This window comes from Hyperoodon ampullatus (assembly GCF_949752795.1).
Source record: "Hyperoodon ampullatus genome assembly, chromosome: 2".
Classification (NCBI taxonomy): Eukaryota; Metazoa; Chordata; class Mammalia; order Artiodactyla; family Ziphiidae; genus Hyperoodon; species Hyperoodon ampullatus.
Genome location: NC_136915.1, coordinates 42,042,010 through 42,060,270, shown reverse-complemented (window position 1 = coordinate 42,060,270; position 18,261 = coordinate 42,042,010). Strand labels below are relative to the sequence as shown.

At 36.2% G+C, this 18,261-nt stretch overlaps 1 protein-coding gene across 1 annotated transcript in view; it reads left to right on the top strand.

The window, feature by feature from the left end:
* The window catches only part of AGBL4 (AGBL carboxypeptidase 4), a gene marked incomplete at both ends in the record, with an annotated part of 1,416,455 nt that overhangs the window by 462,802 nt on the left and 935,392 nt on the right, over positions 1–18,261 (top strand).

The following is an 18,261-nucleotide window of genomic DNA, read 5'->3' as shown; positions in this document are numbered from 1 at the left end:
CCTCATTGTAGTTTTGATTTGCAGTTCTCTAATGATCAGTGATGTTGAGTATCCTTTCATGTGTTTGTTGGCCATCTGTATATCCTCTTTGGAGAAATGTCTGTTTAGGTCTTCTGCCCATTTTGGGGTTGGGTTGTTTATTTTTCTGATATTGATCTGAATGAGCAGCTTGTCTATTTTAGAGATTAGTCCTTTGTCAATTGCTTCATTTGCAAATATTTTCTCCCATTCTGAGGGTTGTCTCTTCTCTTGTTTATGGTTTCCTTTGCTGTGCAAAAGCTTTTAAGTTTCATTAGGTCCCATTTGTTTATTTTTGCTTTTATTTCCATTTCTCTAGGAGGTGGGTGAAAAAGGATCTTGCTATGATTTATGTCAAAGAGTGTTCTTCCTATGTTTTCCTCTAAGAGTTTTATAGTGTCTGGCCTTACATTTAGGTCTTTAATCCATTTGAGTTTATGATTGTGTATGGTGTTAGGGAGTGTTCTAATTTCATTCTTTTACATGTAGCTGTCCAGTTTTTCCAGCACCACTTATTGAAGAGGTTGCTTTTTCTCCATTGTATACTCTTGCCCCCTTTATCAAAGATAAGGTGACCATATGTGCATGGGTTCATCTCTAGACTTTCTATCCTGTTCCATTGATCTATATTTCTGTTTTTGTGCTAGTACTACACTGTCTTGATTACTGTAGCTTTGTAGTATAGTCTGAAGTCAGGGAGCCTAATTCCTCCATCTCCATTTTTCTTCCTCAAGATTGCTTTGGTTATTCGGGGTCTTTTGTGTTTCCATACAAATTGTAAAATTTTTTGTTCTAGTTCTGAGAAAAATGCCATTGGTAATTTTATAGGGATTGCACTGAATTTGTAGATTGCTTTGGGTAGTATAGTCATTTTCACAATGTTGATTCTTCGAATCAAAGAACATGATATATTTCTCCATCTGTTTGTATCATCTTTAATTTCTTTCATCAGTGTCTTATAGTTTTTTGCATACCAGTCTTTTGACTCCTTAGGTAGGTTTATTCCTAGGAATTTTATATTTTTTGTTGCAATGGTAAATGGAAGTGTTTCCTTAATTTATCTTTCAGATTTTTCATCATTACTGTATAGGAATGCAAGAGATTTCTGTGCATTAACTTTGTATCCTGCTACTCTACCAAATTCATTGATTAACTCTAGTAGTCTTCTCATAGCATCTTAAGGATTCTATATGTATGGTATCATGTCATCTGCAAACAGTGACAGTTTTACTTCCTCTTTTCCATTTGGATTCCTTTAATTTCTTCTTATTCTCTGATTGCTATGGCTAAAACTTCCAAAACTATGTTGAATAACCTTGGTGAGAGTGGGCAACCTTGTCTTGTTCCTGATCTTAGGGGAAATGGTTTCAGTGTTTCCCCATTGAGAACGATGTTGGCTGTGGGTTTATCATATATGGCCATTATTATTTTGAGGTAGGTTCCCTCTATGCCTACTTTCTGGAGAGTTTTTATCATAAATGGGTGTTGAATTTTGTTGAAAGCGTTTTCTACATCTATTGAGATTATCATATGGTTTTTATCCTTCAGTTTGTTAATGTGGTGTATCACATTGATTGATTTGCAGATATTAAAGAGTCTTTGCATTCCTGGGATAAACCCCACTTGATCATGGTGTATGATCCTCTTAATGTGCTGTTGGATTCTGTTTGCTAGTATTTTGTTGAGGATTTGTACATCTATTTTAATCAGTGATATTGGAGTGTAGTTTTCTTTTTTGTGACATCTTAGTCTGCTTTTGGTATCAGGGTGATGGTGGCCTCATAAAATGATTTGGGGAGTGTTCTTCTGTCTGCTCTATTTTGGAAGAGTTTGAGAAGGTTAGGTGTTACCTCTCCTCTAAATGTTTGATAGAATTTGCCTGTAAAGCCATCTGGTCCTGGGCTTTTGTTTGTTGGAAGATTTCTAATCACAGTTTCAATATCAGTGCTTGTGATTTGTCTGTTTCTATTTTCTATTTCTTCCTGGTTCAGTCTTGGAAGGTTTTGGTTTTCTAAGAATTTGTCCATTTCTTCCAGGTTGTCCATATTATTGGCATACAGTTACTTGTAGTAATCTCTCATGATCCTTTGTATTTCTGCAGTGTTAGTTGTTGCTTCTCCTTTTTCATTTCTAATTCTATTGATTTGAGTCTTCTCCCTTTTTCTCTTGATGAGTCTGGCTAATAGTTTATCAATTTTCTTTATCTTCTCAAAGATCCAGGTTTTAGTTTTATTGATCTTTGTTATCATTTCCTTCATTTCTTTTTCATTTATTTCTGATCTGATCTTTATGAATTCTTTCTTTCTGCTAACTTTGGGGGTTTTTGTTCTTCTTTCTCTAATTGCTTTAGATGTAAGGTTAGGTTGTTTACTTGAGATGTTTCTTGTTTCTTGAGGTTGGATTGTATTGCTATAAACTTCCCTCTTAGAACTACTTTTGATGCATCCCATAGGCTTTGGCTCATCGTGTTTTCATCGTCATTTGTTTCTAGGGATGTTTTGATTTCCTCTTTGATCTCTTCAGTTATCTCTTGGTTATTTAGTAGGGTATTATTTAGCCTCCATGTGTTTGTATTTTTAATATTTTGTCCTGTAATTGATATCTCATCTCATAGCCTTGTGGTCAGAAAAGATACTTGATATGAATTCAGTTTTCTTAAATTTACTGAGGCTTGATTTGTGATCCAAGATATCATCTACCCTGGAGAATGTTCCATGAGCACTTGAGAAGAAAGTATATACTGTTGGATGGAATGTCTTATAAATATCAATTAAGTCCATCCTGCTTAATATGTCATTTAAAGCTTGTGTTTCCTGATTTATTTTCATCTTCCATGATCTGTCCATTGGTGAAAGTGGGATGTTAAAGTCCCCTACTATTATTGTGTTACTGTCAATTTACCCTTTTAGGGCTGTTAGCATTTGCGTTATGTATTGAGGTGCTCCTATTTTGGGTGCATAAATATTTACCATTGTTATATCCTCTTCTTGGATTGATCCTTTGATCATTATGTAGTGTCCTTCTTTGTCTCTTGTACTAGTCTCCATTTTAAAGTCTATTTTGTCTGATATGGGAATTGCTACTCCAGCTTTATTTTGATTTCCATTAACATGGAATATCTTTTTTCATCCCCTCTCTTTCAGTCTGTATGTGTTCCTAGGTCTGAAGTGGTTCTCTTGTAGACAGCATATGTACAGGTCTTGTCTTTGTTTCCATTCAGCCAGTGTATATCTTTTGGTTGGAGCAGTTAATCCATTTACATTTAAAGTAATTATCAATATGTATGTTTCTATTACTATTTTATTAATTGTTTTGGTTTTGTTTTTGTAGGTCTTTTCCCTCTGTTGTGTTTCCTGCCTAGAGAAGTTCCTTTAGCATTTGTTGTAAAGCCGGTTTCATGGTGCTGAATTCTCTTAACTTTTGCTTGTTTATAAAGGTTTTAATTTCTCCATTGAATCTTTTTTTTTTTTTTTGGTACGCGGGCCTCTCACTGTTGTGGCCTCTCCCATTGCAGAGCACAGGCTCCAGACACGCAGGCTCAGTGACCATGGCTCATGGGCCCAGCCGCTCCATGGCATGTAGGATCTTTCCAGACCAGGGCATGAACCCGTGTCCCCTGCATCGGCAGGTGGACTCTCAACCACTGCGCCACCAGGGAAGCCCTCCATTGAATCTTAATGAGATCTTTGCTGGGTAGTGTAATCTTCATTGTAGGTTTTTCCCTTTCACCACTTTAAATATGTCCTACCACTCCCTTCTGGCTTGCAGAGTTTTTGCTGTAACATCTGCTGTTAACCTTATGGGGATTCCCCTGTATGTTATTTGTTGCTGTTCCCTTGTTGCTTTTAATAGTTTTTCTTTGTATTTAATTTTTGATAGTTTGATTAGTATGTGTCTTCGCCTGTTTCTCTTTGGATTTATCCTGTATGGGACTCTCTGCTCTTCCTGGACTTGATTGACTATTTCCTTCCCCACATTAGGGAAGTTTTCAACTATAATCTCTTCACTATTTTCTCAGTCACTTTCTCTTTCTCTTCTTTTCTGTGACCCCTCTAATTTGAATGTTAATGCATTTAATGTTGTCTCAGAGGTTTTGAGACTGTCCTCAATTCTTTTCATTCTTTTTTCTTTATTCTGCTCCCTGGCAGTTATTTCCACCATTTTATCTTTCAGCTCACTTATCCCTTCTTCTGCCTCAATTATTCTGCCATTGCTTCCTTCTAGAGTATTTTTAATTTCAGTTATTGTGTTGTTCATCATTGTTTTGCTCTTTAGTTCTTGTAGATCCTTATTAAATGTTTCTTGTATTTTCTCCATTCTGTTTCTGAGATTTTGGATCATCTTTACTACCATTACTCTGAATTCTTTTTCAGGTAGTTTGCCTATTTCATCTTCATTTATTTGGTCTTGTAGGTTTTTACCTTGGTCCTTTATCTGTAACATAATTTTTGTCATTTCATTGTTTTTTTTTTTTTCTTTTTTGATGGGTGGGGTTGCATTCTTGTCTTAGTGGTTGTTTGGCCTGAAGCATCCAGCACTGGAATTTGCAGGCAGTTGTATAGAGCTGGGTCTTGGTGCTGAGATGACCTCTGGGAGACCTCACTCCAATTAATATTCCCTGGGGTCTGAGGTTCTCTGTTAGTCCAGTGGTTTGGACTCAGTGCTCCCATCGCAGGAGCTTGGGCCCAACCTCCGGCCTGGGAACCAAGATCCTGCAAGCTGCATGGTGTGGCAAAAAAAAATAAAAATAAATAAGGAGCAGTGCAATATCAAATAATATAAAACAAAATAAAACTAGAAAGGTAAAAAAATATAATAGGAAAAATAAAAATATAATTGAAACAACCAGTTACTGGGGGTTCCTCCCATCCCCTTAGGTGTCCGTGGTACCCCACCGGTGCCTGGTAGGTGCCCTAGTTGTGCAAATACGTGAAATCCACACCCTCCTCGTCTGCCATCTTGACTCCATCCTACTCTCTGATTAGTTCTTTTTAACTTTCTTTTGTTCTTGAGATGTCCTTCCTGCTGATATTCCGAAAGTGAGATTGCCGTCTCTGCCTCATTCCCAGAATTACATCCCTAATTGATTCTCTTTAGTGTAACTAAAATTTCCCAAGCAAAAGCCCAATACTTGTAAGTGCTCAAGAAGTATTAGTCTGCTCCTCTAAGCTTGTGTAGCACTGGAGTTCTGCTGTGTATTTCCATAGCTCATTCATAGCTAATTGGAAATAGAGATAGATAGCTGCTGAATCCCTTGAGAGTTGTAGGCCTATTTTAACAGCTCTCCTTACCTTGGGAATTTTCTAGAATCTACTCACTTAGAGTCACTCACACAGTGGAGTCTTGAAGTCTGACAATACTATCAATGTAGTGACTAAACCTTCATGTGGTAAAATGAGCACAGGTGCAATTGCAGGAAAGTCCTTTAGTCAATTTCAGAGCTGTTTTGATTAGAAAGTAACACTGCATATTGGAAAGAGCATGAGCCTTGGCATTAGACAGATCTGTATTTTAATCCTGACTCTGCTACCTAGAAAATGCTCAATAAATGGCAGCTGATGTTGTTGTAGCAAGTTTGCTTTCACTAGAGATTTGATTTAACTTGACTTAGCCAGCCTTTTCTGGGAAGATTTCACCAGTGTTTCATTAAACATTGGCTTCTCTCTAGCCCTTTGCATGTACTCACAGTCTCCTGACTTTGGATCATGATAATTCCTTCTGGAATAGATAAATGAGTGAAACTTGTTGTGTTCCCAGAACTAAGGTCAAATATGGCATTTCAAAGCCAGAGCAGCTTTTCTAGTGTCTTACTATCTTCTGCCTTTTTATTTTTTTTCTTGAGGAGTTGGGGGAGAACATGGTCAACTTAGAACTCCCTTTTCTTGTACTTTCCCTTTATACTCTTTGGTAATTTAGCATGGATGAGCTAGAAGGGAGACCTAGACACTTTCAAAGGTTTGGTTACAACTAGGATGGCTTTATCTTCCCAGAAGGTCTACAAAACATCTGAGGCAGGAGGGGTTTTTAAAGCAGTTAAAGCTAATATTACTGTGCCTCCTCGGGAGTGTGGAAAGAATAATTAGGCATGAATTATGTAAGTAGGACTGAATTAGGCACAGGGTTGGGTGCCTTAAATGAATTCTACATCCCAGGAGTCATTCATTCAACTATCACTGAGCTACTTTGTGTGGAATGCTGGGGATACAGACATGGCCTCTCTACTCAAGAAGCTCACAGGCAAGCTCATTCAACTCTACCTGCCTCTGAGGTAGATATTTTCTTTTCCTTCCTTAGAGCTGATGAAAGAGGATCTCAAAGAAGTGAAATAGTTGGTCCATAATTACACAGGTAGTAGGTAGTTAAGCTTAGCTACAAATCCTTTTCTTTTTCCTTTAATCAGTATTTGTGCTTATTATGTGCTCTTTTTAGTTATGACATGTTAGAATGAACGTGCAAGATATGTGTAGTGTATAGCTATAGCACTGTCTTCCTAGAATCCCTACTTTCTTCTTAGAAATTCTCCTTTTCCCACTCCAGCCATGTGGTTTGGAAAGGAGCTGCCTAAATCACGTTTGGTTGATTCAAGCAAAAAAAAATTAGAGTTATTCCCCGGGATTTTTCAGGTGGAAACTAAAGAAATGAGGTAAAATTTCCAAGATATGATACATTGGACTTACTAGCCATGATGTTGTCTGACTTTGAAGTAAGTCCATCTGCAAGTTAAAACAAAAGTAAACCAAACTTAACTCATTTAAGGGGCTGATAAAACTTTGATAACAAAATCAGACAAAGATGATACTAGAAGGAAAATCTATAGGTCCATAACACTTATACGTATTAATGCAAAAATCCAAAATAAATATTTACAAATAAAATCCATCACATATACTGAAATACAGGAGTGTGTAGATAAAATAATTGTAAAAGGTGGGATTTATCAAAAAAATTCAAGGATATTTTAATTACTGTTAGTTTAATTTACCACATGAACAGTTTAAAGTAGCAAAACCTATATGATCATCTCAATAGATGAAAAAAATACAAAATTCAATAACTATTTATGATTAAATCTCCTAGAAAAGTGGGAATTGAAGGGAATTTCTTTAACTAGATAGAGATTATTTATTAAAGCCCAAAATTGTTGTAAAAGCCTTAGAAACATTTTCCTTAAAAAGAACAAGAAAAGATGCTTGCTGCCCACATGTCTATTCAATATTACATCTGAGGCTTTAACCCGTATATATAAGAAACAGCAGTAAGAAATATAATTATCTTAAAAACAGGAACAATACTATTTATTTACAGATGGTATGATTATCTACATAGCAATTTCAAGAGAAAAATCCATAGAAAATCTACAGATTAACTATTGGAACTAATTATAGAGTCTGCTGAATACTAGATTAATATGAAAAAAAATTATATGTGATAAAAGTACAAAAATGTGTAGATAAAGAAAATATAACAACTGCAAGATAGTGGTTATTTCGGAGACAGAAAAGGAGGAGAATGGTTTTCTAGTGAAGAGATGATTCCAAGAAAAACTTTAATATTTTCTTTGTTTTTAAGGATCTGAAGCTGACAAAATATTAACACAAGTTAAATCTGGGTTTTTAGTATTCTTAAATGTTTTGTAACAAAAATTTAAAAATTCAAACAAGATCTTAATCAGCATTGAGGTTTAGCGACATTTAATTTAGATTCTTTTAGTCATAAAAAAAAAGAGTCTAATTTTTGTGGCTTAGAAACCTGGGTTCCAATTATTCCTGATGTCTTTGTCTTTAATTGTTGAAATCTACCCTTTGATTACCTGGTCAGAATCATGAATTTAGTAATCAGAGTGCCAGGGTTCAAATCCTACCTGTATGAATTACTAGCTGCCTGACCTCAGAAGGACAGTTACTTTTCTAAACCATAGTTTTTCACTTGTAAAGCTAAGATAATAATGGCACCTATCTCATATAGCTGTCATGAGGATAAAAATGACACATGTAAAACATTTAGTGCAACATCAGGTACACTGTAAATACATATAGATGTTAGATGTTGCTTAAACTTTTTGGACTTCTCAGGGCTATTATAAGAATTTAATGGAAGAATCTGAGTAAAACTCATAGCATAATGCCTGGCACTTACTACTGCTTCCATAAATCTTAATTCCACTGCCCCTTTTCTGTCTCCCCTACTGTTTACTCTTGAACATTTAATTAATTTTCTAAATCTAACCAGGTACTGTGTTGAGTATCTTTGATCGCATTTGACTTACGTTTTTTCCCTAACATTTATAGCTGTTTGGGGGCAAAGAATGTGTTTCTTTATTCTTTTATCATAGCTTGAATTTTGTAACTATCGCTTACAACAGAGAAAAAATTATCCATACTATTTTTTTCCTGTTTCTTGACTTAGGACACATACATGGAGTGCTAAGAGTGCCTGTTTGTCCTCTGGTTGTATGTAGGAGAGATGTACTTTTTTTCCTCAGATTTCCAGAACAAGTTTATAGCACATGAAGAAATTTTTATTTATTCTGGCATTTTTTCATATGTGGGGCTGGCAGTGAGATTACTCTTCATCTAAAAGTGAAGATGATGCTGAAATCAAAGGAGAATGCATAAGCTAAGAGTAAAGTAGGTAGCTGGGAGCAATGAGTCAGAGCGAGAGGGCTGAATAGGTGACCAGTCTGAGGAGGGTGGCCAGGAAACATTGGAAACTGGATAAGGAGAGCCAAGGAACACAGGATCTTATAAAGAGCATGAAGTGGCTGGTTAAAGGAGTTTGATGGATAGGGGTCATAAATAAGGATGGAGTTTTTCCTCTATGCCTGGAATTTCCAGATTATTTGTGGCAGGATGCCAGATGGTTGGGTATGTTTAAACCAGGTGTATGGGTGGGTACTGCTTCTAACAAGAGGTGAATTCATTAATCTGTTGAGTATTACTATTTTAAAAGAGCAAGGTTTATGGTGACATCTTTCTTAGATTACTTCTGAAAAACAGGTAAAGATTCTCTTTGTATTTCTGTAAATGTAGTTGAGAGTAAGTTGGGCACATATTTGAGAAAGAGCATGTGATTTGCTGTCTGATTTCAAGGTGAATAATCAGGACTCTGGGGTCTGACTAACTGGAGCAGTGTGAGAAGGAAGGAGTCTCCATATACTTCCTCTAAAACAATCAGCAGCCTAGAGCAGCTCTAGTAGCAGGGCCTCCAATTGCTAATCAAATGAAAGGAATGTTTTCCTAAAATTTTTCCTTCAGATTTGAATAAAGGTAATGTATTTTGATGTACTAAATTTCATGGTGTAATGAAAACAGAGCCCGTTGCTGTATTCCGATTTTATAACAGGCATGATTGACAAATCCTTTGAGAAAATTGGCAAGCTAATGTTAATGCAATGTGTATTAACCTACAAGACTTACGTAGTCACTAATTTATTTTTAAATGAGTGCAAATACATTTTCCTAGGAAGGAAGCAAGGAACTTCTGACAATCTCAGTGTTACCACAGAGAGATGGAATAATTTGAACAGGAAGAGAGTAAACTAAAAATTCCTTTGTGCTTAAGAATTAAACACATTCCTCTCATCCCACCATAGTTAATCTAGTATTAATAAGTCATTCCTGATAAGTGTGGGTAACTGTAGTTTGGTCCCCTAGCTCATATTTTATTATTAATTTATTATTTCTTTAAAAAGAAAAAAGTTGGAGACAATATGATATAATATAAAAAGCAAAAGCTTTTGGAGTTCAAGTCCTTTCTTTCTTAGCTATCTGAACTTGGACTATTTTCAGTTAAACTCTCTGAGTCTCAGTTTCCTCATCTCTTAAATTGGGATAACAGAAAAATTTTACCTTTGTAAAGCTGTGCCTTCTTAAATTGTATACCTTGGGCACCTCACTCTTAAAGAGGCACTTAATTCAGGGTTATGCATGTAGTCGGCACCTGAGAGTGAATGCCTCATTAAATTTTGCACCGTTGGCACCTCATTTGCCTCATGTTGGTCCTAGACTTGCTGTCCTACATGGTTGGAATGTGATCTGTGGGTGGGTGGGGGGCGTAGGTAAGAAGTGGGGTGGAGAATGGTGCTAAGAGTAAAGAGGTATGCAGAAGCCATATCACAAAAGGCCTTGTAAGTGATGTTAAGAGGTTTGAATGCTATCTGAGGGTTAATAATTTTAAAAAAAGATTTCCTGAGAAATCATTACAAATTTTTCACAGAAGAGCAACTTGTTCAGAATTTCACTTGAGAAAGATCATTTTACCTGATGGGTGAGGAAAGAATGTTAGGGGACAAAGACCCAATCAGCGCAATCCAAGTAAGAGATGAATACAGTTCTTCAGGTGAGAGATGGTAATGGACAAGATTGGCATAAAGACAATGGTATGGAGGGAAGTGGAAGTGCTTGAGATATTTAGCAGGTAGAATCAACAGAACTTGGTTATGATTAGACATAGACAGTGAATTAAAAGTCGTAGAAAATGTGAACCAAGTTTTTGGCTTGGGCAACTGACTGTGTATGTTGTGGTGTCATGTCCTGAGAATAGGGAACAGTGAAGAAATAAGATTGAAGAGAAGATTATAATTTCAGTTTGAACATGTAGAATTTGAAATATCTTCAAGACATCAAGTAGAACTGGTTAGTAAATAGTTCACCCTTTGGGACAGGAATTTAAAAGAGTGATCTAGGCTGGAGATACAGAATTGGGAACCATCCGTGTTTAAGCCATGAATGATATTGCCTGGTAATGGTATGTTGTTTGAAAAGAGGGCCTAGGAAAGAACCACAGTGAATGCCAGCTTTTAAAGTTTAGGTATAGGAAAAGAAGCCAACAAAGTTTGAGAAAGTTTGTCCAGGAAGATAGGAGGAAATCTACAGAGCCTCACATAAGAAACTTTGGTAACTCCTAACCTGTGCAAAACTCACCACTATGCCCCTTCCTAGAATGCAGTATGCAGGCATCCATTTCCCTTTACTTATAGCTTTTTGCCCTCATTCTGAAATGTGAAGCTTGGCCTGCCTCAAATTCCTTTTCCTAACATATTTCTTCCTTGCATCAATTCCGGGCCTCTTGCTTCAGTGCCTACCTTCATCTTTGCACTATCCTTTTAGATCTGATGCTTGATCTTCTCCTTCTGGTACTGACTTTGTCCGTTATGCTTTGCTGCCATTTCCAATATGCTCCTAGACCCCATCTAATTCTCCTATCAGGTTTGCCTTGACTCAAACAGAAGGAGATCAGACAGCTCTTTCACTAGGTGCTAGGCCCAGTGGAGGCAGCATTTCATCATTATTACTGGGAGGTCATTGGGAGGTAAGCGTTGGCTTGCTGCTTTTGTAGTTCCTTTGGCCAGTACATTACAAACTTGCCTAAAGAAGCCCATCCCATTGAGCTTACTTGCCTGAGGTATTTTTCAATAGACAAGTAGAGTGACAAGTGCTTAACTTACATAAGTTTGTATTAAATTCTATCTGAATTATATATAAAGTGGAGAGTATTATATATTGAAGAACATCAACAATTCTAAATATGCTAAAACAAAGAGAAGATAACATATATGTGAATCATTGTTTAATGAGCTTAAAATCTCTCCAAGAGGGAATCACAAATTCATACAATTTCCTTAGAATGTGTTCTTTAAACTTGTATGTTGGTTGGTGGAAAATACCAAGAAAAAGACAAACTTCTGGAACTGGCCTTTTTCTGTGTAACCTTGCTCTCTAGGAAGGTCAAGTTCTAAGAAAAGTTGAAAAGGATGTTTGGCTCTGAAGCTACTGGTTTAAGTAGTAACCAAATCTGTCTTCTACACGTGGCCGATTCTTTGTGAAGAGATGCAACCCAGTACAGTACACCAACCTGAGCATCAGGACAACTTAATTCTAGTTCCTGTTTTTACTGTAATCCACTCTTTGAACTTGAGAAATTTGCTTCCTCTCCTAAGACCTCAGTTTCTCTATTTATGAAATGAAGGAGTTAAAAGATTGGACTAATTTATTCCAAGAGACTTTCTAACTAAGAATCTACCATTTTTGGTCAAAAAATGGTGCCTCACAGATCTTGATCAAAAAAAAAAAAAAAGATGAGTCCTGGGAAAGCCAGAATTTTTTTCTGAACAGGTTTTATTTGTTTTTTGCTTTTTTGTTGTTGCATGAATGTTGAAATAGAATCTCAGAGCTAGAAGAGAATTCAGCGTACAAGTTTTCTCTAAAATGACCTGACCCAGTGGTTATTCGGCCTCTTTTTGGACACATCTAGTGATAGGGAACTCACTTTTTATAGAGTCAGCTCATTTTATTGTTGGACTGATCTGATGGCTAGTAAGTTCTTTCTTATATTAACCTGAAACCTGCCTGCCTATAGCTTCCACCTATTATTTGTGCCATCTGTCAGATGCACATACCTGATTTTAATCCCATCTTCACTACTTATTAGATTTGTGAGAGTAAGAATATCACTTAACATCTTTGAGTTTCTATTTTCTCATCTAATAATGGATATTTTGATTCCTATATTCCATGGTACTGTGATTAATGAGATAGTGCTTTAGGTTGTCTGTACTAGGCTCTAGTTGGGAAAGACTTCATAGGGTACTTGATATTTGGCAAAGATCATGAAGGATGGATAGGAATTTCTATAGAGGAGGGTGCAATAAGGAGGAGACAGGTAGATGACAGGTTGGTCGTTTGGGCCAGAGAGAATAGCAATGAATGAAAAACAAGGAGGCATACAAATCAAGTTCAGAAATTCTCTAATGGTCAGGTTTGGTTAGATTTTTCAATGCCTGGGGCCGAAGAGAGAGAGTGATAGGAGATGATCCAGGAAAAATAAGCTGCAGGCAGACTGTGAAAGGACATGTACACCATGCTACATTCAAATATGCTACTTCCAGAGGTTACTGAGTTTAAAGAAAATCATAAAGAAAGTGTGGATAGCTGAGCTAGGATTTAAATTCATGCCTTCTGAGACTATGTGTCACAGCACCATAACTTTTGAGACATTAAAAACTCATACTTTTATTGTTATAGAATTACAGAAAAAAAATTCCTTCCTTCCGGCACTATGCACCAGAATCCAAGAAGAGCTCTGACCTAGTTCCTGAGGCCTTCCAGCAGGATAAATCACAGTGCTGTTCTGTCAGTGAAACCAGCAGATTTCTTTGCTTTCTAGGAGCCTAGGCTTATAATAGGAAACAAACATTAGGGAGAAAGAAAGGAATATTCTGCTCACTTCTCAAATAGACATGGCTGTACACTGTAGTAGAAAGTGCTCTGACTATGTGACAAACAAGAGTTAGGTTCAAATCCTAGCTCTGCCATTTACTAGCTGTATATGTAATATATTTCTCACTCTTCCCCTGAGCCTCAGTATGTTCGTCAGTAACATAGGAATTATGGTGCTTCCCTGCCTATTTTTTTCTGAAATCATTATAACGGAATTCTATTATGATTGTCAAAGTCCTTTGAAAATCATAAATTGATATTTTGTTACTACTGTTTTCAGGAAATCACCAAAGTCACAGGGCACCAGTACACATCAGAACTGCCCTGACATATGCTGTCTGGACTTAGGGTAAAATCAGTAAGATTTGTCTACAGTGGCTCTGACTTTTCCTCTCTGTCATTTTCCCCTTTTTTCTTTTTCTCCCACTCACTTCTTTTGGCTGAAAAGCCTAGTGTCCTGTCTTTTTCTCTTCCCTTCCCTTCCCAAATGTTCCCTGGATAAACTCTACTGGTATGTCATTGAGAAACAAGATCTGAAGGTCAATAATGAGATCTTCTGTCTTTCATAAAGGTTCCCATTGGAACCTCATCTTTCATCGAAAAGGAAAAATTATTATTTATTTATTTTTTCATTCAGAAATTACTTGTTCAGCACCTAAAGTATATTTTACACATGGTGAAATATTTAGAGAGATTAGAAAATCAAGAAAAGTAAGAACTTGGTGGAATTCAAGGACTTCTACTTCATTTGTTGATTTGTTCATTTGTCATTTATTCTATCTCATATTCATTTAAAATTATGTGCTTTAGCACCGACTATGTATTACTAGGCATTGTGTTAGGCAACATGTGAGGCACCAAGGACCCAATGGTACCATTTAGATCATCACACATCAGGTTCACGCTGGTTCTAAATGTTCTTAGTTTATTCTTAGGCATAGGTCCTAGGAATGCAACATCTTTGTATGGTAGCAAGAATCAAAGGAAATGAGACAGTGTAAAAGGGTTGCCTTTTCTGCACAGCCTTGCCGATGTTTGTTATTTGTGTTCTTTTTGATGATAACCATGATGACAGGTGTAAGGTGATATCTTTTTTTTTAAACATCTTTATTAGAGTATAATTGCTTTACAATGTTGTGTTACTTTCTGCTGTATAACAAAGTGAATCAGCTATATGTATACATGTATCCCCATATACCCTCCCTCTGAGTCTTCCTCCCACCCTCCCTATCCCAACCCTCTAGATGGTCACAAAGCACCGAGCTTATCTCCCTGTGCTTTGCAGCTGCTTCCCACTAACTATCTGTTTTACATTTGGTAGTGTCTATATGTCAATGCTACTCTCTCACTTCGTCACAGCTTACACTTTCCCCTCCCCATGTCCTCAAGTCCATTGTCTACGTCTGCATCTTTATTCCTGTCCTGCCCCTATGTTCATCAGAACAAATTTTTTTCTTTTTTTTTTAGATTCCATATATATGTGTTAGCATATGGTATTTGATTTTCTCTTTCTTACTTCACTCTGTATGACAGACTCTAGGTCCTTCCACCTCACTACAAATAACTCAATTTCATTTCCTTTTATGGCTGAGTAATATTGCATTGTATATGTGTGCCAAATCCTCTTTATCCATTCATCTGTCGATGGACACGTAGGTTGCTTCCAAGTCCTGGCTACTGTAAATAGTGCTGCAATGAACATTGTGGTACATGACTCTTTTTGAATTATACTTTTCTCAGGGTACATACCCAGGAGTGGGATTGCTGGGTCATATGGTCGTTCTATTTTTAGTTTTTTAAGGAACCTCCATACTGTTCTACATAGTAGCTGTATCAATTTACATTCCCACCAACAGTGAAAGACTGTTCCCTTTTCTCCTCACCCTCTACAGCATTTATTGTTTGTAGATTTTTTGATGATGGCCATTCTGACTGGTGTGAGGTGATACCTCATTGTAGTTTTGATTTTCATTTCTCTAATGATCAGTGATACTGAGCATCCTTTCATGTGTTTGTTGACAATCTATATATCTTCTTTGAAGAAATGTCTATTTAGGTCTTCTGCTCATTTTTGGATTAGGTTTTTTGTTTTTTTGATATTGAGCTGCATGTGCGGCTTGTATATTTTAGAGATTAATCATTTGTTTCTTTGTTTACAAATATTTTCTCCCTTTCTGAGGGTTGTCTTTTCGTTTTGTTTATGGTTTCCTTTGTTTGCAAAAGCTTTTAAGTTTCATTAGGTCGCATTTGTTTTTTTGTTTGTTTGTTTTTATTTCCATTTCTCTAAGAGGTGAGTCAAAAAGGATCTTGCTGTGATTTATGTTAGAGTGTTCTTCCTATATTTTCCTCTAAGAGTTTTACAGTGTCTGGCCTTAAAGTTAGGTCTTTAATCCATTTTGAGTTTATTTTTTGGTATGGTGTCAGGGAGTGTTCTAATTTCACTCTTTTACATGTAGTTGTCCAGTTTTCCCAGCACCACTTATTGAAGGGACTGTCTTTTCTTCATTGTATACTCTTGCCTCCTAATCAAAGCTAAGATGACCATATGTGCATGGATTTATCTCTGGATTTTCTATCCTGTTCCATTGATCTATATTTCTGTTTTTGTGCAAGTACCATACTGTCTTGATTACTGTAGCTTTGTAGTGTAGTCTGAAGCCCGAGAGACTGATTCCTCTAGCTCTGTTTTTCCTTCTCAAGATTACTTTGGCTATTCTGGGTCTTTTGTGTTTCCATACAAATTGTGAAATTTTTTGTTCTAGTTCTGTGAAAAATGCCATTGGTAGTCTGATAGGGATTGCATTGAATCTGTAGATTGCTTTGGGTAGTATAGTCATTTTTACAATGTTGATTCTTCCAATCCAAGAACATGGTATATCTCTCTATCCTTTGTATCATCTTTAATTGCTTTCATCAGTGTCTTATAGATTTCTGCATACAGGTCTTTTGTCTCCTTCAGTAGGTTTATTCCTAGGAATTTTATTCATTTTGTTGCAGTGGTAAATGGGAGTGTTTCCTTAATTTCTCTTTTAGATTTTTCTTCATTAGTGTATAAGAATGCAAGAGATTTCTGTGCATTGATTTTATATTCTGCTGCTATATCAAATTCATTGATTAGCTCTAGTAGTCTTCTGGTAGCATCTTTAGGATTCTCTATGTTTAGTATCATGTCACCTTCAAACAGTGACAGTTTTACTTCTTTCCCAATTTGGATTCCTTTTATTTCTTTTTCTTTTCTGATTCCTAGCAGTGGCTAAAACTTCCAAAATTATGTTGAATAATAGTGGTGAGAGTGGGCAACCTTGTCTTGTTCCTGATCTTAGAGGAAATGTTTTCAGTTTTTCCCCACTGAGAATGATGTTGGCTATGGGTTTGTTATATATGGCCTTTTTTTTTTTTTTTTTTTTTTTTTTTTTTGTGGTAGGTTTCCTCTATGCCTACTTTCTGGAGAGTTTTTATCATAAATGGGTGTTGAATTTTGTTGAAAGCTTTTTCTACATCTACTGAGACTATCTTGTGGTTTTTATCCATCAATTTGTTAATATGGTAGATCACATTGATTGATTTGCATATACTGAAGAATCCTTGCATTCCTGGGATAAACCCCACTTGATCATGGTGTATGATCCTTTTAATGTGCTGTTGGATTCTGTTTGCTAGCATTTTGTTGACGATTTTTGCATCTATGTTTATCAGTGGTATTAGCCAGTAGTTTTCTTTTTTTGTCACATTTGTTTGGTTTTGGTATAAGGGTGATGATGGCCTCATAGAATGATTTTGGGAGTATTCCTCCCTCTGCTATATTTTGGAAGAATTTGAAAAGGATAGGTGTTGGCTCTTCTCTAAATATTTGATAGAATTTGCCTGTGAAGCCATCTGGTCCTGGGCTTTTGTTTGTTGGAAGATTTTTAATCACAGTTTCCATTTCAGTGCTTGTGATTGGTCTCTTTATATTCTTTATTTCTTTCTGGTTCAGTCTCAGAGAGTTGTGCTTTTCTAAGAATCTGTCCATTTCTTCGAGGTTGTCCATATTATTGGCATATAGTTGCTTATTGTAATCTCTCTTGATCCTTTGTATTTCTGAAGTGTCACTTGTTGCTTCTCCTTTTTCATTTCTAATTCTGTTGATTTGAATCTTCTTTTTCTTCTTGATGAGTCTGGCTAATGGTTTATCAATTTTGTTTATCTTCTCAAAGAACCAACTCTTAGTTTTATTGATCTTTGTTATTGTTCCTTCATTTCTTTTTCATTTATTTCTGATCTGATCTTTATAATTTCTTTCCTTTTGCTAACTTTGTTTTTGTTGTTGTTCTTCTTCTTCTTTCTCTAATTGGTTTAGATGTAAGGTTAGGTTGTTTATTTGAGATTTTTCTTGTTTCTTGAGGTAGGCTTGTATTGCTATAAACTTCCCCCTTAGAACTGCTTTTGCTGCATCCCATAGATTTTGGGTCGTCGTGTTTTCATTGTCATTTGTTTCTAGGTACTTTCTGATTTCCCCTTTGATTTCTTCAGTGACCTCTTGGTTATTTAGTAACGTATTGTTTAGCTTCCATGTGTTTGCATTTTTTACTTTTTTCCCCCTGTAATAGATTTCTAATCTCATAGCATTGTAGTCAGAAAAGATGCTTGATATGATTTCAATTTTCTTAACTTTACTGAAGCTTGATTTGTGACCCAAGATGTGATCTATCTTGGAGAATGTTCCATGAGCACTTGAGAAGAATGTTTATTCTGTTGTTTTTGGGTGGAATGTCCTATAAATATCAATTAAGTCCATCATGTTTAATGTGTCATTTAAAGCTTGTGTTTCCTTATTTATTTTCATTTTGGATGATATGTCCATTGGTGAAATTGAGGTGTTAAAGTCCCTTACCTCTATCCCCTACTGTTTCTGTTTATTCCTCCTTTTAAGGCTGTTAGCATTTGCCTTATGTATTGAGGTACTCCTATTCTGGGTGCATAAATATTTACCATTATTATATCTTCTTCTTGGATTGATCCCTTTATTGTTGTGTAGTGTCCTTCT